The following is a 21,407-nucleotide window of genomic DNA, read 5'->3' as shown; positions in this document are numbered from 1 at the left end:
CAGGCGTGGCTGGGATTGGGTCTGCGGGCTCCCGCGAGAACCCAACTGGCAAGGCGGGCTGGGGGCGGGCAGGGGGCGGTTGGTGCCACGCAGGGCGGGGCAGGCCAGGTGAGGAATTGTGGCTGGGGCCAAGTGGTAGCGGGGAGGGTGGGGGAGGCTGCTGCGCAGCAGCGTGAGAGTGCCGTCTTGGGCTCACCCGGTGGCCCGGAGAGGAAGATGCCTTTGATGCCCAGGGGCAGAAGGAGTGTGTTGTGGCCCCAGTCCCCAGGAGGCCTGCAGGTGCTGGTTTTGGGCAGGCCCTGGGCAAAGAGAAGCCAAGGCCGGGGGGGGGGGGGGGGGGGGAGACTCAGCCTGTGTAGTGTGATGTCCAGCTGTACTGTGACATGTGTTGTGGTTCCTGTGTGTGACAGGTTTGGGGCAGGAAACACTTTGGCTCTGTGGTAAAGAAAGGCCTTGAACTCTCATTGAGAAGCATGGAGCCGATATGATTGGTAAGAAGCCATAATCAGATACTAAGACATGGTATGGTCCTCGCTGGCCTGGGCTGGGGAGGTTTCGAGGCCAAGAACTCCGGTCTCACTCAAGGACCAATGAGGGTTGAGGGGCCTAGCAAGAAACGGAGCATTAATTCATCAGTTAATTCAGCAGCTAGTTTTGAACACCTCCTGTGTGCCAGGCACTGCTCTCGAAGTTGGGGATATACATGAACAAGATAGGCAGGGCCCCTGCTTTGATGGAGTTATAGTCCAGAGGGGAAGATAGCTAGTCAAAGCTGCGTCCTGGGTTTTTGCCTCGCCTACTCTTTTGTCTTGCTGTTTAATGAGATGGGGAAAAATGTAGGTGGGGTGTAGGTTTCATTTTTGGAAGGGGTGGAACCAAGAATTAATGTTTTGAATATGTTAGGTTTGAGATGCCTACTAGGTTTTCCCCCAACGTGCGACATACAAACAACATAGTTGGAAAGAATTTTCCACTGAACTCTGTATACCCGCCACCTAGGTCCCACCACTAACATTTAACCACACTTGTTCTTGTGTTGTTTTTTTATTTTTCACATATTGATTTATCTCTCCATCCCTCTCTCCATCTGTCACCTTGTAGATTTATTTTGTTTTATTATGGTGAAATATACATGACAAATCTAGTAGATTTTTAAGTTGAGATGTCAGAGAGGCCATTGGAAATTTGTATCTGAAGTCCTGTGCGATGTCAGGGCTTTGGAATCACTACCACATAGATGGTATTTAAACTAAGGGACTGGCTGAAACCACCTAGGTTGAGAGTGTACCCAGAAAAGAAAAAGGGAAGCCAAAAAAAGAAGGAAGTGGTGGTTAACTGTGGCGAATGCCACTGTGTAAGATGGATTTGGAATTAGGATTTTAATCATTTTAACAAGAATAACTTTTTGGACTAGAGGGGCCTTTAGGTCAAGTGGGTTTTTTTTTTTTTTTCCAAGATAGAAGAAACTAGAATATATTTATATGCCAGTAGGATTGAACTCCTAGAAAGAGAGAAATGATGCAGATGAGAGAGGGGAACATTACAGGGTAGGTCGTTGAATATCTGAGAGGGGAGGAGATCCAGAGCAGGTGGGTGGTTGGCTTTGAATTGATCAGGAGCACATATTCCAGTATCACTAGAGGGGAAGCCGAGACAACAGGTGCAGATGCAGGTAGGTGGTAGTGGCACCATCTGTCTGTAATGCAGTCATTGACTGAGAGGACAGTGGGGGAGAGGAGAAGAGGTGTTAGACTCTTGAGGAGACGCATGTGACGTAGTTCTTCCGCAGAGTGGAGAAGTGAAGTGACTAGGGAAATGGGATTGGACTGTCAGGCAGTGTTGAATACCTGTTCGAGGTGTGTAGAAATGAATTTAGAGTGAGATCGACCAGTGGGGTTCTGTGGTTTTCTCTGGGAATGTTAGCCCCTGGAACGGTGTTTTGAGGATTAAATGAAGCAACCTATGGAAAACATTTAATAAGTAGCAAGCACATGATGAATGTTACCTATTTTTGAGCTCTCGTTTTGTTTTTCTTTTGGTTTATGCACATATAACCGGGGGAGGGGTGCTGACCTTTACCAACTGACAGGGTCCTGTAGTCCACTGTTTGCAGTTATTTCGAAGCCTGTCTCCTAATGTGTTGTATTTATATAGCCTGATAATAGGGGATGTTGGCTTAAAAAGGCTAAACTATAGCAAACAGGGGTGTCACTGGCAGACTCATTCAGTCTTGGCCTGGATGGGCTGGGGCTTTGTCACAGTAACAGTTACAAAGTTCTCGTGAAAGTCTGTTTTGTGTTTCCTATCGGGTCTGATATACTGGGACTTTACAGAATCTACAGATCTAAGATCACCAGAGAGGATTTTCAGTTTAGTAGGTTGTCATTTCTCCCCAACCACTTGGGCCGTATTATGGTACAAATAACAATAATGGCTGACACTGACAGCTCTTAAAAATGTCAAGTGTCGTTCTAAGCACATCACATGCATTGTCTTGTTTAATCCTCACCCCAACTCACTGAGGCAGGTACTGTCCTCTCTATTTTTCATGTGCAGAAATGGCACAGAGAGGTTAAGTCACTTACCCACAGTACACATAGTCTGATATCCAGTGTTTGCTGCGGACTAACTTAATTTTTTTTTTTTTAATTTTTTTAAAGATTGTTTGGCCATCACTCATCTACTAGTTAAGGTAACAGACTGAAGCAAATTGCCTGGGTTCAAAAACTGCCACTTACTAGCTCTGTGTCTTTGGAACTCATTTAACTTCCGTGTGTATTTTTTTTTTTTAACTCATGAAATGGGAATAATAAAAGTACAGTATGTGCTCAATAGGGTTATTTTGAGGATTACATGAATTAATGTATTTAATAAGCTTAAGAATAATGCCTGGTTGTTTAAATGCTATTACCATCTGTCTGGTAATGCAGCCAGGGTGGTATGTGTACTGATTGACTCCCCTAAAATCATTCACTAAGGGTCCTGCTGCTGGGTTTAGTAGAGCTTGAAAATTACAGGGCACTCTGTTAATGCTCCTAATTAAGAGATCACCTTTCCTTAGATTTTATTATGTCTGAGGGAAGCAAATTTAAGTTTGCCTCTAGGTGCAGAAAACAACTTGGATTTCATTCAGACTCATCTGACCAGTGAGGTTAATGTCATTAGTCCTGGTATCACATACCACTTAAAGGGAAATGAGGCCTGGGCATTCCATTTTGCCATTCCCAAATCGGCAGCCTAATGGGATTTGGTTAGAAAGGCCAGCGGACTGCATAGCTGGTGCTGGGCACAGTGTGTGGTAAATGATGTGGGTCAGTAGTCTGCACATGAAAATGTTTTGAAAAGGTCTGTAGACTTTAGACTTGCTGTGATGTATTGCATCAGTTACTGATTAAAAGAAACTGGGAAGGCTTGGCATGGGCGGCCATGAAAGTTCTAAACATGCCAGGAAAGTTCTAAAGGACCTTTGCTGGTACACAACAGAGAGAGTAAATTCATAGTATAAGGTAGTGGTTCCCTGCGGGTTTCTGTCAGAATCACCAGGGGGAAGTTTTATGATGCTTTGCAAAATGCCAAGTTCCATGTCCATGGACTCGGAATGACTAAGTTATGGCAGGGTTCTGGAATCCATCTATTTTTTTTGAGAGCTCCACAAATGACTCGGATATGTAGTTAGCATGGGGTGTCATTAGTGCAAATAAGTATTTTTCAGCCCTGACTGTGTTTTAGAATTACAGATCAATTAGCCTTTTAAAGAATACTCATGCTCTGGACCTACCCCAAGGATTTTGATTTAATGGGCTTTCGCAAGGTCTGGACATTTGGTATGGATTATTTTTAAAAAAGCTTAAGTTGATTCTAACCTGCATCCAGGTTTGAGAATCGCTGGTATAAATAATAAGTTAGATTTCCCTTCAAAGTTTAGTTACTCATAGATTTAAAATGGACATAGCTTCAGGTGGCATCTCATCATCAGAACACTGAGAAAGTTAGCATTTCTAAACCTCTCCAATGCAAATGTTCACTTCAATAATCAGGTAACAATGGAAGATATGAATTGATGATTGAAGTAGCATTTGTCATACCAAGCAATGAAGATTTCATCAAGCTTGCCCTGGAGAGGCACATTAACATTTACTTAGAGCTTTATATAGAATCTCAGTCTTTGGGAGGTATATATTGTTCCCATTTTATAGATGAGATTTTTGGGGCAGAGGGAGGTTATGTCACTTGCCCAAGATTTTCACCCAAGTAGGTACAGCTCCAAAGCCTAGGTTCCATTTCCTCAGTAGTTTTTAATCTTGACTGCACACTAGGATCATCTGGAGAACTTTAATGATCAATACTTGGATCCCATTCTCTGATTTCATTCATTTGATGTGACCTGCAATCCGTATTGTGCAGAGCTCCCCAGATAATTCGAATGCGCACAGTCCTGGCGGTCTAAATTTACTTTCTTTTACATCAGGTTGCCCCTCTGTAGGCTGCTATGACTGGGTTCCTTGCTTTTGCAAATTTACTTATCTTTGTGTCACTTCTTTCTGCTTCTTACTGCCTTTTAATACATATGTATTGAGTGCCCACTTTCTACCATTCATCTTGGTGTTGAGGTGACACTGTGGTGACAAGACAGACCAGGTCACCAGCCTCGTGGTACTTATACGGAGGGAGATAGACAGTACACATATGAGCAGATACACAAGGACTTGCATACATAGGTAAATCTTAAGGTAATGGAAAGTGCTTTTAAGAAAACTAAGGCAAGGTAGTGAGTAAAGGGGTCCTGACAGCGGTGCATCAGAGTTCCAGTTGTTCCATTTTTGCCAGAACTGCTTTGTATTGTTCGTGTGATTGTATTTCATTTTAGCCATCCTGATAAGTGTGTAGTGGCATCTCATTGTTTCCTTTTGCATTTTCCTGTTGACAAATGGTGTTGAGCGTTTTTTTCCTATGTTTAATTTACCATCTGTAGTTTTTTCTTTGGTGAAGTGTCTATTCAAATATTTTGCTCATTAAAAAAAAAACTTGGGTTGTTTGTCTTCTTGAGTTTATAAGGGTCTTTACATGTTTGGAATACAAGTCCTTTTCCATATAGGTGTTTCTTCCAGTGTGTGGCTTATCTTTATATTTTCTTAATGTAATCTTTTGAAGAATGGGATTAAGAAAAATTTTTAAGAGTCTTCCAAATTTTTCTTTTGTGGTTTGTGCTCTTAGTGTCCTAATATATGCATTCTTTCACAGTTCTGGAAGCTAGAAGTCTGAAATCAAGTTATTAGCAGGGCCATGCTCTTACCGAAGTTTGTCAAACCATACCTTTAGTCTTGTTTCCAGAGCATGATATATTGGATAGGTTGAGAATATTGCAAATCATTAAATGCTGGTTCCATTTCGCCTAACAATTCCTTTCTCAATTTATCTCTTCCCTCTTGCATTTTCTTATATAGGCAGCAAGGAGAACCCATGGTCACATCTTCTACACTTTGCTTAGGAATATCCTCAGCTAAATATCCAAGTTCATTACAGTTGACCCTTGAATAACATGGGTTTGAACTGCATGGGTCCACTTATATGTGGATTTTTTTTTTTTTGATAAATGTAGTACTATAAGTGTATTTTCTCTTAAGATATTTTAAATAACATCATCTTTTCTCTAGCTTACTTTAGGAATATAGTATATGAGACATACAGATGTGATATATCTGTAGATATGATACATTCAGATGTGTCAGTTGGCTCTGTGTTATTGGTAAGGTTTCCAGTCAATAGTAGAGTATAAGTGGTTACATTTTTGGGGAGTCAAAAGTTATAGGTGTACTTTTTACCATGGCGGGGGTGGGGGTGGTCAGTGCCCCTCACCTCCACTTTGTTTAAGGCAACTGTAGTTACAAGTTCTACTTCGACCCAACAGTAGAACACATTTCAGGCAGTTTTTGCCACTTTGTAACAATGATTGCTTTTCTTCCAGTATCCAATAATATGTTCATTATTTCATTTGGAAAAAAATTTTTTTTAAATGTTTATTTATTTTTGAGAGAGAGATAAACAGAGCACAATCAGGGGAGGGGCAGGGAGAGAGGGAGACACAGAATCTGAAACAGGCTCCAGGCTCCACACTGTCAGGACAGAGCCTGATGTGGGGTTTGATCTCACAAACTATGAGATCATGACCTGAGCCGAAATCAAGAGTTGGATGCTTATCGCCTGAGTCACCCAGGCGTCTCTCATTATTTCCTTCTAAGGCCTAGCCTGAAGAACCTTTAAAGTTTATGTTTCTAGCAACATTCTTTTCTTGGACGGTACATGTATTCTCGAAGACTGGAGATGCTTTTTACACCATCCCCCTCTTTTCTTTCTGACCCCTCACCAGAGTCGCCTTTAATGTCCACATTTCTACCCACAGTCTTTTCTTTTTTTTTTTTTTTTAAATTTTTTTTTTTCAACGTTTATTTATTTTTGGGACAGAGAGAGACAGAGCATGAACGGGGGAGGGGCAGAGAGAGAGGGAGACACAGAATCGGAAACAGGCTCCAGGCTCTGAGCCATCAGCCCAGAGCCTGACGCGGGGCTCGAACTCACGGACCTCGAGATCGTGACCTGGCTGAAGTCGGACGCTTAACCGACTGCGCCACCCAGGCGCCCCTACCCACAGTCTTTTCAAGGCATACTAGGCTTTTTCTATAATGTGCCTCAACACTCTTATGTCCTCTATCCATTACCTAATTACAAAGCCACTTCCACATTTTTTTTGGGTATCTATTATACAACACTGTACTTCATGGTACCGAAATATGTATTGGTTCTTAGGGTTGCCATAACAAAGTACCGCAGACTGGATGTCTGTAAGAAAACAGAAGTGTATTCTTTCACAGTTCTGGAGGCAAGATTCTGAGATTTTGTCAGCAAGGCCATGCTCTCTCTGAAGTTTCTACAGAAGGATCTTTCCTTGCTCCTTCCTAACTTTTGGTGGTTGCCAGCAATGCTTGCTGTCCTTGGCTTGTAGACACATCACTCCAGTTTTTGCCTCTCTTGTCATATGGATTTTTTCTTCTGTCTGTGTCCAGATTTTCCTTATCTTAAAAGGACATCAGTCATTGCATTAGGACCTCATCTTAATTACGTCTGCAAATAGCCTATTTCCAAAAAAGCTTATGTTCACAGATACTGGGGGTTAGGACTTCAAAATATCTTTTTAGGGAATACCGTTTGCCCACAACAATCACACAGGAGAAAATATGGGTGACCTTGGTTTCAGCAATGAATTTTTAGATACTACACCAAAAGGAATCATCCATGGATCACCATGAAAGAAAAAAAAATGATAATTTAGTCTTTATTAAAATTAAAAACTTCTGTGAAAGGTACTGTTAAGAGAATAAAGACAAGTCTCACACTTGGAGATGATTTTGCAAAATACATATATGATAAAAGACTTGTAGTATAGTTGAAATCATCCAGTATGTGGCCTTTTCAGCCTGGCTTCTTTTCCTTAGCAACATTCACTTAAGGTGCCTACATATCTATTTATAGCTTGATAGCTCTTTTCTTTTTCTTTATTTTTTAAAAATTTTTAATATTTTTTTATTTTTGAGAGAAAGAGAGAGAACCAGAGCATGAGCGGGGGAAGGGCAGGGAGAGAGGGAGACACAGAATCTGAAGCAGGCTCCAGGCTCTGAGCTGTCAGCACAGAGCCCAACGTGGGGCTTGAACTCAGGAACGGTGAGATCATGTCCTGAGCTGAAGTTGGACGCTTAACCTACTGAGCCACCCAGGTGCCCCCTCATTTCCTTTTATCACCAAATAATACTACATTGGGTGGATGTACTGCAGTTTGTTTATCAATTCAACTAATAAAGGACAGTTTGGGCATTTCCAGCTCCACCTCCCCCACCCCTGTTTTTGATGATTGTGAATAAAGCGGCTATCAACATTTGAACACAGGGTTTTGTGTGGATATATATTTAAAATCAATTGGGTCAATACCTAGGAGTACAGTTGCCAGATCATATGGAAATACTATGCTTAGCTTTGTAAGAATGTGCTAAATTGTCTTCCAGAGTGGCTGTACCATTTTGGCATTCCCAGCAATGTATCTCCATCCTTAACAGCATTTGGTTTGCTTAGGTTTTTTTGGATTTTAGCCTAATAGGTATGTAGTAACATCTCATTGTTGTAACTTGCAGATCTCTAATGACATATGATGTTGAACGGCTTTTCATATGCTTATTTTCCATTTGCATATATTCTTTGGTGAGACATCAGTTTAGATCTTTTGCCCATTAAGTATTTTTTTTTAATTGTTGAGCTATTTAGGAGGTGTTTTTTTGTTTTTTTTTTTTTTTTACTTTTTAAATGTTTATTTATTTTTGAGAGAGAGAGAGACAGAGTGGAGGAGGAGGAGCAGAGAGAGACAGAGACACAGAATCCAAAGCAGGCTCCAGGCTCCAGACTGTCAGCACAGAGCCCAAAGTGGGGCTCGAACTCACAAACTGCAAGATCGTGACCTGAGCCGAAGTCGGATGCTTCACCGACTGAGCCACCCAGGCACCCCAGTTTTTTTTTTTTTTAAAGTCACCCAGTTTGTGGTACTTTGTTATGATAGCCCTTGGGCACCAATACAGTTATCTTTTAGAAGTTTTATAATTTTGTGCTTTACATTTAGGCCTATAATCCATTTTGAATTAATTTTTTAAAAGTGTAAAGTCTAGTTTTTTTTGTTTTTTTTTTTTTTTTTGCATATGGATGTCCAGTTGTTTCAGTGCCGTTTGTCAGAAAGAATTTTCTTTCTCTATTGAATTGCATTTGCTCTTTTATCAAGGATCAGTTGACCAAATTTGTGTGGGTCTGTGTGGGTCTCTCTGTTGATCTGTTTGTTTTTTTTCCCCACCATGTCATGCTGTATTGATTACTGTATCTTTATAGTAAATCTTGAAACCCTGAAGTGTCAGTTCCTACTTCGTTCTTCAGTATTGTGTTGATTATTCTGAATCTTTTGCTTTCTCACATATACTTTATTTGTTTTTTTAATATGGAATTTATTGTCAAATTGGTTTCCGTACAACACCCAGTGCTCATCCCAAAAGGTGCCCTCCTCAATACCCATCACCCACCCTCCCCTCTCTCCCACCTGCCATCAACCCTCAGTTTGTTCTCAGTTTTTAAGAGTCTCTTATGCTTTGGCTCTCCTCCACTCTAACCTCTTTTTTTTTTTTTTCCTTCCCCTACCCCATGGGTTTCTGTTAAGTTTCTCAGGATCCACATAAGAGTGAAAACATATGGTATCTGTCTTTCTCTGTATGGCTTATTTCACTTAGCATCACACTCTCCAGTTCCATCCACGTTGCTACAAAAGGCCATATTTCATTCTTTTTCATTGCCATGTAGTGTTTCATTGTGTACATATACTTTAGCATGAGTTTATTGGTAACTACAAAACAACTTGCTGGGATTTTGACTGAGATTGCACTGACTCTATAAAACACATTTGGAAGAATTGAGATCTTAACAATTTTGAGTCTTTCTATCCATGAACATGTAATATTTCTTCATTTATTTAGACGTTTCCTTTCTTTCATTAGTTTTGTAGAGTTCTTCATATACATCCAGCACATATTTTGTTAAATTTATGCCTATGTATCTCATTTTGGATGAAGCCATGTAATGATGTATTTTTTATTTCCAATTTCATTTGTTCATTGCTGGTATATAGGAAAGGAATTGACATTTGTATATTAACTTCAACCTTCAACCTTGCTATAATTCCTTATTAGTTCCAGGAGTTCTTTTGTTGTTGTTGATTCTTTGGTATTTTCTTCTTAGGCAATCATGTCATCTGAGATGAAAGGTAGTTTTATTTTTTCCTTACTAATCTGTGTATCTTTTATTTCCCTTGTGTTATGCATTAGGTAGGACTTCTATAATTTGGTCTTGAATAGGAATGGTGGGAGAGGTTATCCTTGCCTTGTTCCCCATCTTAGAAGAAAGCGTCTAGTTTATCATCATTAAGTTACCTGTAGATGTTTTTGTAGATGTTCTTTGTCAAGTTGAGGAAGTTCCCCTCCTCTGATCCTGGTTTCCTGAGAGTTTTTTTTTTATCATGAATGTGTTTGGATTTTGTTAAATGTTTTTTCTATGTATATTGGCGTGATAATATAATTTTTCTTCTTTAGACTGTTTTGTTGCATTACGTCAGTTGGTTTTCACATGTTGAACCAACCTTGCATACTTGGAATAAGTTTTGCTGGTCATGGTGTATAATTATTTTGATATATTTTTGGATTCAGTTGCTGATAGTTTTGTTGATTTTTTTATCTGTGTTCATGAGTGATTTTGGCCTATAGTTTTTTTTTTCTTTTAATGTCTTCATCTGGTTTTGATGTTAGGGCAATGTTGGCTTTATAGAATGAGTTAGAAAGTGTTCTCTATGATTCTGTTTTATGGAAGAGATTGGAGGTAATTGGTATATTTTTATTGATTGAATTTCTTTTATAGACATAGGCTCATTCAGATGATTAACTTTTTCTTTTGTGAATATTGGTAGTTTATGTTTTATAAGGAATTGATCTCTTTAATCTGAGTTATCAAATTTGAGGGCATGATGATATTCCTCTCTTATTCTTTTAATGTCCGTAGAATCAGTAGTGATAATCCTTTTTTATTTCTGATATTAGTACTTGGTATTGGCTCACTTTTTTCCGTGGTTATCCTGGTTATAGGTTTATCTATTTTATTTATCTTTACAAAGAACCAGCTTTTGGTTTTATTGATTTTCTCTATTGATTTGCTGTTATCAACTTCATTTATTTCTGCTTTAATTTTTATTCTTTCTTTGCTTGTTTTAGGTTTATATTGCCCCTTTTTCTTTAATGTCTTGAGGTAGAAGCTTAGTTATTGATTTTATCTTTCTTTTTTATATATATGTATTTAGTACTTTAAATTTATTCCTAAGCATTGCTTTTGCTGTATCTCACAAATTTTGATAAGTTGTATTTCAATTTTCATTTAGTTCAAAATATTTTAAAATTTCTCTTGAGACTTCTTTGACTTCTGTGTTATCTAATCACATGTTGTTTAATCCCCAGCTATCGTTCTGTTACTTATTTCTAGTTTAATTTCACAGTGTTTTTAGAGCATATTTTGTATGATTTATACTCTTTCCAATTTGTCTTAAAGTATGTTTTGTGGCTTGAGATGTGACCTGTCTTTGTGAATGTTCCATGTAAGCTTGATAAGAGTGCTTATTCTGCTATTGTTGAAGGAAGTATTTGATAAATGTCAGATACAGTTGATTGCTTGTGTTGATCAGCTCAACTGTATCCTTACTGATTTTGTCCACTACTGAATCTGTCCACTACTGATAGAAAGGTGCTGATTTCTATAACTAAAATAGTGGATTTGTTTCTTTCTCTTTGTAGTTTTATTACTTTTTGCCTCACATATTTTGACACTTTGTTAGATGTGTACCTGTTAAGGACTGTTATATCCTCTTGGAGAATGGACGATTTATCATTATGTAGTGCCACCCCTTGTCTCTGGTAACTTTCCTTGTTCTGGAGTCTGCTTTGCCTGAGATTAATATAGATACTCTAGCTTCCTTTTGATTAGTGTTAGCATGCTATATCTATTTCTTTCCCTATCTAAAAAAATCTATCTTTGTCTTTATATTTAAAGTGGGGTTCTGAGAGACAAGTTATATTGGAGGCTTTTAAAAAGTCTACTCTGACATGTGAATGTATTTATTAGACTATTCATATTTAAAGTGATAATAATATAGTGGGGTTAATATCTACTGTGTTTGTAACTGTTTTCTACTTGTACTTGTTCTTTGTTTCTTTATCTTCCTCCATTTTTCTGCCTTCCTTGATTTTAATTAATCATTTTGTGGTCAGTCACTTATGGTAAATCATTTTCTGTCCTCTTAATTAAAAAATTATTTTTTTTAGTGGTTACCTTAGTGTTTGCAGTATACATTTATAATAAATGTAAGTCTACATTCAAATAACATTATGCTGTTTCATGGGTACTCCCCATTTTGCCTTACACATTTATCTTATTACACAGTAGTCCCAATTTTTCCCTCCTATCCCTTATGACATTGCTGTCATTCATTTCATTTATCCATATGCTATAATCACCCAGTACATTGTTGCCATTATTACTTGAAAAATTATTAGATCAATTAGGAATAGGAAAAACAAGAGATTCTACTTGACCTTCATTTATTCTTTCTGTGATGTTCTTAGTTTCTGGCCTTTTCCTTTCTTTGAAGAACTTTGTTAAAATTTCTTATGTGGAGGTCTGGGGAAAATCCCCTAGTTTTTGTTTGTTTGAGCAAGTCTTTATTTCTCCTTCACATTGGAAGGATAATTTCACTGTATGCAGAATTCTAAATTGGTTTTTTTTTTTTTTCCTTTCATCATTTAAAGTACTCTATGGTCTTTTTGTTTGTGTGGTTTCTTACAAGAAATCAGATGTAAATCTTGTCTTTGTTCCTCTATAGGTATTGTATTTACCCCCCTTCTCACTTCTTTCAAGATTTTCTCTTTGTCTTTGGTTTTCTTCGGTTTGAATATAATATGCTTTGGATATTTATCCTCCTTGGTGTTTTCTGAGCATCTTGGTTCTGTGGTTTCATGTCTGTCATTAATTTGAGGAAAGTCTTGATTATTTTTACTTCAGGTATTTCTGTTCCTTCCTTCCCCACCTTCTTCCCTCCCTCTCTTCTTCCCTCCCTCCCTTCCTTTATGCTCCTTCTGGCATTCTCATTATACATATGTTACACTTTTTAAAATTGCCCAGTAGTTCTTATATATTTTGTTCTATCCCCTACACCCCTTCTTTTTTCTCTTTCTTTTTAGTTTGGGAGGTTTCTGTTGACGTGTCTTCAAGCTTGCTGATTCTTTCTGCAGCCATGTCCAATCTACTGATGAGTTCATCACAAGCATTCTTCATTTATGTTACAGTGTTTTTTACTTTGAACATTTCCTATTTATTTATTTATTTTTACAGTTTGCCATTGTTTGTGTCCATGACCCATATATTCTTACACATTATTACTTCTTTTTCCTAGAGCTCTTAGTTTTTGTTAAATCCCTACTGGATATGTGTGTCATATTGGAATCTAGTTCTGAACTTGCTTTGTCTCTTTAAAAAAATTTTTTTTTTCAACGTTTATTTATTTTTGGGACAGAGAGAGACAGAGCATGAACGGGGGGGGGGGGGCAGAGAGAGAGGGAGACACAGAATCGGAAACAGGCTCCAGGCTCTGAGCCGTCAGCCCAGAGCCCGACGCGGGGCTCGAACTCCCGGACCGCGAGATCGTGACCTGGCTGAAGTCGGACGCCCAACCGACTGCGCCACCCACGCGCCCCTTGCTTTGTCTCTTTAGATGGTAAGGTTTTTCTTTTGCTTGTTTAGAATGTTTTGTAATTTTTCTTGAAAGTCAGACATAGTATTTGAATAATAAGAACTGAGGTCCGTAGGCTTTAAAATTTTTTTTAATGTTTATTATTTTTGAGAGAGCATGCAGGGAAGGGGCAGAGAGAGGGAGACACAGAATTGGTAGCAGGTTTCAGGCTCTGAGCTCTCAGCACAGAGCCCCACGTGGGGCTCGAACTCACAGACTGCAAGATCATGATCTGAGCTGTAGTGAGCTGCCCAACCAACTGAGCCACCCAGGCACTCCTTTAGGCTTTTAGAGTGAGATTTTGTGTCATTCTGGCTGGAAACTGGACTCTTGTCTAATGTTTCCTATAGCTGTAGGTGTCAGAGCTTGCAGTTTCTTCTAGTTTCTTTCTTTTTCTTTCTTTTAAAAAAAAAAAAATCTTTCCATACCTCTGTTGTCTCTAGGTTTTCCTAAGAACTCCTCCTTACATGGAGTTTATAACTTGCAGCTTGCAACTTTTTCAGTTATAATGCACTGCTAACATATGCTAGCATACTGAAGCCTAGATGATATGGTAGGGCTTTGAGGAAGAAAAGCATTGTGTAATTTTAGGATTAGATCTTGTATTTTTGGTGGGCCTGAGTCCTCAGGATGTGATTTTCTGAATTGTTGATTAGTCTCTTTTCTTATCTCTTTACCTAAGACAGATGGCTAGAGGAGGCTAGAGTTGGCGGTTGCTCTTCCTCCAGGTCAGATAAAGCTCTAGTCAAGTACTCTTCCTTGGAGTGCAGGCTTTTGTTATGGAGAACGCTTTAGGGACAATGCAAATTGTCCCTATTGTCCAATTGTCCCAAATTGGTTACGCTGTTCTCCCCTCCCCCATCTAAAATACAAGGGTATGTTTTAAAATATTTTTTCTCATGGGAACCCAGTGGAGTTCTTGGAGCTAAAATTCATATAAGTATTGAGGCTTTTGCAAGTCTGGACCCTCAGTTGTTTGTTTTTTTCACTTCACCCCTTTTTATTTTGGAACAGTATTTCATTCCATTCTATGATTATACATCATCCAATGAGGGGCATTTGGACTGTTTTAAGGTTGGAATTATTATGAAAAGCACTGCTATGAACATTGATGAACAAGTCTTTATGTGCGTGTAAGTTTTCATTTTGCTTAATAAATTTTTCTTAGTAAATATCTAAGAGTGAGCATGCTGCTTCTGTGGTAAGTACATATGTAATGTAAAAAGAAACTGCCACACTTTACTTATAAGCATTTGTATCATTTTACACTCTCCCACTATACGTGAGAATACATAATTTGTCCAGATCATTGCCAACACTTGTAATTTTTCCAAATCATGTCAACACTTCCAATTTTTAGCCTTTGTAATTTTGGGATTTCTAGTTGGAGTAATGGTATCTTACTGCAGTTTTATTTTGCATTTTCCTGTTATTTAATCATGTTGGGTTATTTTCAAGGCGTATTGTTAATTTCTTTCTCTCCTTTAGGCGAATTCTGTCTTTTTCCCATTTTTTAAAGAATTGATAGAATTGGCATGGAATGTTATATTAATTTCAGGTGAACCACATAATGATTCGATATTTGTATATATTGGGAGATCAGCACAATAAGACTAAATAACATCCGTCACCGCACAATTGTTATTCTTTTCTCGTGGTAAGAACTTTCAAGACCTATTCTCTGAGCAACTTTCAAATATACACTACAGTTTTATTGACTCTAGTCACCTGCTGTATGTGACATCTCCAGGGCTTGTTTACTTTATAACTGGAAGTCTGTACCTTCTGACCTCCTTCACCTCAGGGGTTTTTCGCTTTCAAAGTAGTCCACGCTCAGCCTACAGCACTTTGTAAAAGCAGTGAGCTTAATTCTCTCTACTCCCTACCGGCTCTGATGCCTCTGTTGTAGGTAAGCTGATCTCAGCAGCACTTGTATGTATCTGCCTGTCTCTCCAGATTTGGAGTGGCGATTTTCTCTGCCACCTCAGTCCGCTGGTGGATCTAAGAAAAGTCATTGATTTTTACTTTCTTCATCTTTTTTTCTTGTGGAGATGAGAGTGATGACTTCCTAGCTCTTTGCCCATTAAAGCTAAACCCGAAGTCGCAATTATCTTTTAAAGAGATTAAAAAATCCTTTATATTTTTACCATTCTTTGGCATTCTTACCGTTTTTGGTATTTTCCACATGTTTGGTATGTAACTTCAAATTTCCATCTGTGGCCTACTTTTCTTCTTGAAGAACTTCTTTTAACATCTTTTAGTGCAAGTATGCTGACCCTGAATTCTGTCAGTTTTTTCATAGGTCCCTCCCAGATTCCCACAATATCTTTGTTTGTCAGCATGTGGACTATGATGTGTGTAATTCATACACTCCCCCCTCCCCCCAATTGAGGTTCTGAACACATCTTTGATTTGTGATTTCTTACCATATATTAATTATGGACATTTCTCAGGTATTCTCTCTTTTGGTGACTCCACTTATACAGAAATTAGGCCATTCGATAATGATCCACTACTTTTGAACGATCTTCTGATTTTCACTCATCTGCTTATTTCATTTTGGATCATCTTTATTTACCTGTCTTCAAGCTTACGATTCTTCTCTTCAGCTGTGTTCAGTCTTCTAATAGATCCATCTAAGAAATCCTTTATCTCTGATATTGTTTTCTATTTCTAGCATTTCCATTTGATTTTTTTAAAGTAGTTTCTGTCACTCTACTTAAATTCTCTACCTGTTCATATATGCTGTCCACCTTTTCCCCTCGACCCTTTAACATTGTGCAGTGACATGTTCCTCATTTTAGTTTGAGACCTCATCAGAATCACCTTTACCATCCATATTTCTACCAAAATCCTATTCGTGGTTACTTATGTATTCTCTAAGAAAATGGAAACTTTGTCCATAGCACTCTTCTTTGCTTCCTGAGCTCTCACAAGAATTGCCTTTAGAAGTCCTTTCATGGCAGTCTAGGCTCTTTCTAGCATGCACCTTGAAACTCTTCCAGCCTCTACCCATTACCCGGTTCTAAAGCACTCCTGCATTACAGCAGCACCCCTGAGAAATTGGCACTTCTCAGAACCAATTTTTGTCCGAGTTCAGGCTGCTTCAACAAAATACCATAAACTGAGTAGCTTAAACAACAAACATTTCTTTCTCACAGTTTTGGACACTAAAAGTCCAAGATCAGGGTGCCAGAATGGTCAGGTTTTGATGAGGACTTTATTCCAGGTTGCAGACTTCCATCTTCTTGTTGTGTCCTCACTGGTGGAAAGAGAGCTCTCTGCTTCCTATAAGGGCCCTAATCCCATTCATGAGGTCTCACTCTCACGACCTACCTCCCAAAGACCCCACCTCCAAATACCATTACATTGGGATTAGGGTTTCAACATACGCATTTTGGAGGGATGCAAACATTCAGTCCTTTGCAGGAGGAAACCATGTGCAAGCTTTCCAGAGTCCACTCTTAGTGGGGTCACACAGAATGTATTTAATTCCCCCAGCAACAAATTGTGACAGCTCCTGTGAAGTACGTCTACCTAGGAAGCTCACCTGAGGTTAGGCATTGAGGGTCTTTCTTGGGGGTCAGTCATGAAGACACACAGTATTTGTGTGACTGATGGTGGTCACTGAAATTCCAGATGTCCAGAAGGAAAACAGATGTTCAGCATACACCACATCATTTATACAGTGTAGGCACAGTGAGTCACTCTTCTCATTTAGGGAAATGACTTCTCATTTAGGGCAATTCCTGGAAATGACTTTGCCAGGAAAGTTCCCAGATGACAGCCAAGGGCCACCCTTGCAAGTAGGTTTTTCTAAGTGTGGCAGCCTAAGGCCTGCTATGTCAACTCTTGTCTGCACACATATGTCATGTGTATATGTTTGTGACTGACATAATCTTAGTTATGGAAAGGCTCAGCTGTACCCTATAAATAAATAGTTCCTTGGGATATACAAGCCAAAGTCTATTGATTAAAGGTACAGGAGCTACATATTTTAAAACAGGCAGGCACTCTCGTGTAGTTACTGGCAAACTTTATTTCCTAAAGAGCGAGAGGAAGGTAAGAGGGAAGATAAAAAAAGAAGAACAACAGACAGATGGATATGATGTTCAGGAGGTTCTAGGGAAGATGCCAAAGCAAGTTATGTCGTGAATGAAACAAGCAGTAGAAGATTGTTTATCTTGGCACCTAAATAGCAGAAGCATCTAGGTAATGAAGTCATTTTCAAATGTTGTTAGTAAGTAGTTATTTTTACTAATGCCATTCTAATAATTGAAAAAGTATTTGCTCAGAGTGTGGCTCATGGTAACTATGTCAGTCCCTGGGTTGCAAGTGACTGAGCATTGTTGACACAGACTTCCAGTGCTTTATAATACAAACAAGATGGTAAGGACCCGCGAAGGGGTAACAGTTCTCTCATTTCCATGATGGTGGATAACAGCTCTTTAATGTTTAAACTTCCATTAATAACTTGATTTTTTTTTTTTTTTTTTTTTAATTTTTTTTTTCAACCTTTATTTATTTTTGGGACAGAGGGAGACAGAGCATGAACGGGGGAGGGGCAGAGAGAGAGGGAGACACAGAATCTGAAACAGGCTCCAGGCTCTGAGCCATCATCAGCCCAGAGCCTGACGCGGGGCTCGAACTCACGGACCGCAAGATCGTGACCTGGCTGAAGCCGGACGCTTAACCGACTGCGCCACCCAGGCGCCCCAATAACTTGATTTTTAAAGTCATTTTAGCACAATCATCTTCTGTGTTTTATTTTACTCTTACTGAAGTAGATTATCTTTTTATGGCTTTTTTTTTAACGTTTTATTTATTTTTGAGACAGGGAGAGACAGAGCATGAACAGGGGAGGGTCAGAGAGAGGGAGACACAGAATCTGAAACAGGCTCCAGGCTCTGAGCTGTCAGCACAGAGACCGACGCGGGGCTCAAACTCACGGACCGTGAGATCATAACCCGAGCCGAAGCCGGCCGCTTAACCGACTGAGCCACCCAGGCGCCCCTTTTTTTATGGCTTTTTAAAAATCAGCCTTATTGAGGTATAATTATGTACACAAATCTTAATCATGTGAATAAAGACAGTTTTATTTTGTCCTTCCCAATTCGAATACCTTTATTTCTTTTTCTTGCCTGATTGTGCCAGCCAGAACTGCCAGCGGCTCTCGTGCACTTCAGCACCCCATCCCTCCCTGCTTTGTACCCCCCAACCCTCACACACACACACTTCAGAGTGACTAGGAAGCCACTGATCAAAAGTGAAATTTCCTGATGGGAACTTCACTTTCTACATGAATACTGGTTATCTTTATAATTGGAAAAAGCAGTAACACTATTCCTTTAAAACACAACAAAACTAAAAGCAATTCTTAAGTGGCGTAAAACATGCTACATAATACTAGTCCAAGAGGCTTGCCCTGAGAATTTAGTCACCGGAAATACAGAGTTCACAGGAAAGAGCTTTTATACCTGAGGTGGACTTCAGGTAGGGCAGTAGTTACTCAGTACTGGGCATTTGGATTTCTTTCATTCTCTTCTTTCTAGGCCAACACAGGTCTGAGAGAAGAATTTTCAAAAGAATTGGAAGTACTCAGCCCTAGAGGTTAGAATTGTCAGGACAAGGTGCTGAGCATGTCATTTCAAACTATATTTTGGCATTTTGCTTCCAACATAAAGTCTGATATGCAGGAATGGCCTTTGCTGGCATCTGCTTTAGTTTTGAGAGCATGTGAGACAGACTGACAATCGCACCTTAACTAAGCATTGGAGAATATGTACAGTATTCATTGGTTCTTCTGTGTCACTCTACCTCTCAAAGAAAAATGTCCTGCATTTGTTTCTTGGGAAATCAAACACGTGTTTTCTTCCTCTTGTGGTCACATGGGACCACTTTGTGCCATATTGGAACTTTATTTGTCTGTCCTCAGTGCTGTATCCCAAAGCAAGTAATAATTTTTTAATGTTTTCCCCTTCTCAGGGTTAATTCCTTGATTTTCTATAGTGTAGAAAACTTCTTCAGGAGTTGGGAGAGAAACTTTTCATTTAGGGATCTGACCTCTGGGACTTCCCAGAGTTCTTGGCATGCTATGCAGATGCATACACATTTTTCATGGAATTAAATAATTAGTGAACCCATCAAACATTTCTTGAGTGTGTAGAATGTGTTAGTCACTGAAGATACAACAAGTTAAAATTCCTGCCTTCAAGGTGTTTATGGTTCAACTTGGGGAGATGAGTCCAGAAAGTATTATAAAAAACAGAAATTATGGGGGGGAAGCCCTGATGGGGGCTTACTTAGTCAAGCATTGGAGGAGGTGGGTAATATGGTAGCAGCTTTCACTATATTCCCTTAGAAGTTTTCTTTGGCATTATAATAAGTGAAGATTCTGTTTTGTTTTTTTTTTTTAATTTTTTTTTCAACGTTTTTTAAATTTATTTTTGGGACAGAGAGAGACAGAGCATGAACGGGGGAGGGGCAGAGAGAGAGGGAGACACAGAATCGGAAACAGGCTCCAGGCTCCAAGCCATCAGCCCAGAGCCTGACGCGGGGCTCGAACTCATGAACCGCGAGATCGTGACCTGGCTGAAGTCGGACGCTTAACCGACTGCGCCACCCAGGCGCCCCAAGATTCTGTTTTTTATTATGTAATTTACTTTTGTAGACTTTATAGACCCTCTAGGCTTTAATACACACTTGTTGAATTTTATAATCTTATGCTGTTGCTGATTTACTATAGTGGCTGCAACTCACAAACTGAATTAAATGTTAATCAGCTTAATTAAGATATTCTTTTATCTATTTGTCCTGCGATATACTAGATCAAGTGTAAGAGAAGGGAAATTCATCCAGTTTGATTTTTATATTTCTATAGGCTGTCTCAAACTCATCGCACTAATAAATGCTAGAAATGGGTATGTGTTTCTGATCAGAGTTGTTTGCTCTGAGAGAAGTACTGGCTTATATGAAAGATTTGATACTGGTGACTGTTGGTATGGATTAATATGAATTTCAGTCTACTTACCTGTGTGCTAGAGAGATCTTGTGTGTGTGTGGGGGGTGTGTATTCACATAAAGATGATGAGCTGTTGGAGTGCAGGACCATTTATATGTTTGATTTGGTGGAATGCAGCTTATAGCATATTTAAATTATTTAATTTATTTATTTACATTTATTTAGTTTTGAGAGACAGAGAGAGACAGAGTGTGAGCAGGGGAGGGACAGAGAGAGAGGGAGACACAGAATCAGAAGCAGGCTCCAGGCTCTGAGCTGTCAGCACAGAGCCTGACATGAGGCTTGAACCCACAAACCATGAGATCATGACCTGAGCTGAAGTCGGACGCTTAACCAACTGAGCCACCCAGGCGCCCCCAGTATATAGCATATTTAAACCCTGATATTTAATTAAGAGTATCTCCCGTTACCAAAGAGCATCTTAAAATTGTCTGGCAAAATTTCTAAAAAATATTCATTTTTTTGTCTTTAGTTAAGATTGTATCATTTTAAATATTTTCAGTCATGTATTTGGAAGGCAGAAACTTGGGCATTATTCTCAGTGGTTCTTAGTTACCAGTGAGGTCTTTAACTTCTCAGGTCTGCTTCCAAGGAAGGCTCACCACTGAAGTCCATTACCACAGTACCAGTCATGAGGCCACCGCTGTCCTTTTAAAAAGAAGAGATTTTTTTTCCTTTCGTCAAAGTAGCATTTAAAAATAAAATTAAAAGTGTGACGCATTAAAATATGAAGTGAAACCATGATAGAGATTGTATTCAATTTATTGATTAATGAAGAAACCAGGAAGTTGGTGAAAGTAGTTCAGAGAAGGTTTGATGATCCAGATTTTTATAGGCAATTGGAATGAATGTTAGAGTAAGAACTCTAGGTTAGATTTAGAAAGCCTGGTTTAAGGTCTGACAGGGCAATAGATGATAATCTCTGATGTTCTCTTTCCTACTAGAAGAAAAATCTATAGGTTAACATGTAATTTTATTAAGTCT

The 21,407-nt window shown here is 39.0% G+C and overlaps 1 protein-coding gene across 11 annotated transcripts in view; it reads left to right on the top strand.

The window, feature by feature from the left end:
* Positions 1 to 21,407, top strand: part of PTPN20 (protein tyrosine phosphatase non-receptor type 20) — a 113,733-nt gene that overhangs the window by 2,980 nt on the left and 89,346 nt on the right. For 5 of the 11 annotated variants that reach the window (XR_015241687.1, XM_086680221.1, XM_086680222.1 and 2 more), the window contains exon 1: positions 143 to 279. The exons of 1 other annotated variant lie outside the window; for it this stretch is intronic. The gene's annotated coding sequence lies outside the window, so the exon portion shown is untranslated. Of the gene's footprint in view, positions 1 to 72; positions 109 to 142; positions 280 to 385; positions 492 to 21,407 lie in introns of those variants that run through there. 5 more of the 11 variants (XM_086680224.1, XM_086680223.1, XM_086680217.1 and 2 more) reach the window with 4 other exon arrangements.

This window comes from Puma concolor, chromosome D2, assembly GCF_028749965.1.
Source record: "Puma concolor isolate L17-30 chromosome D2, mPumCon1.1.hap2, whole genome shotgun sequence".
Taxonomy (NCBI): Eukaryota; Metazoa; Chordata; class Mammalia; order Carnivora; family Felidae; genus Puma; species Puma concolor.
The sequence above is the reverse complement of the archived record's forward strand: the minus strand, read 5'-3'. Positions and strand labels throughout refer to the sequence as shown.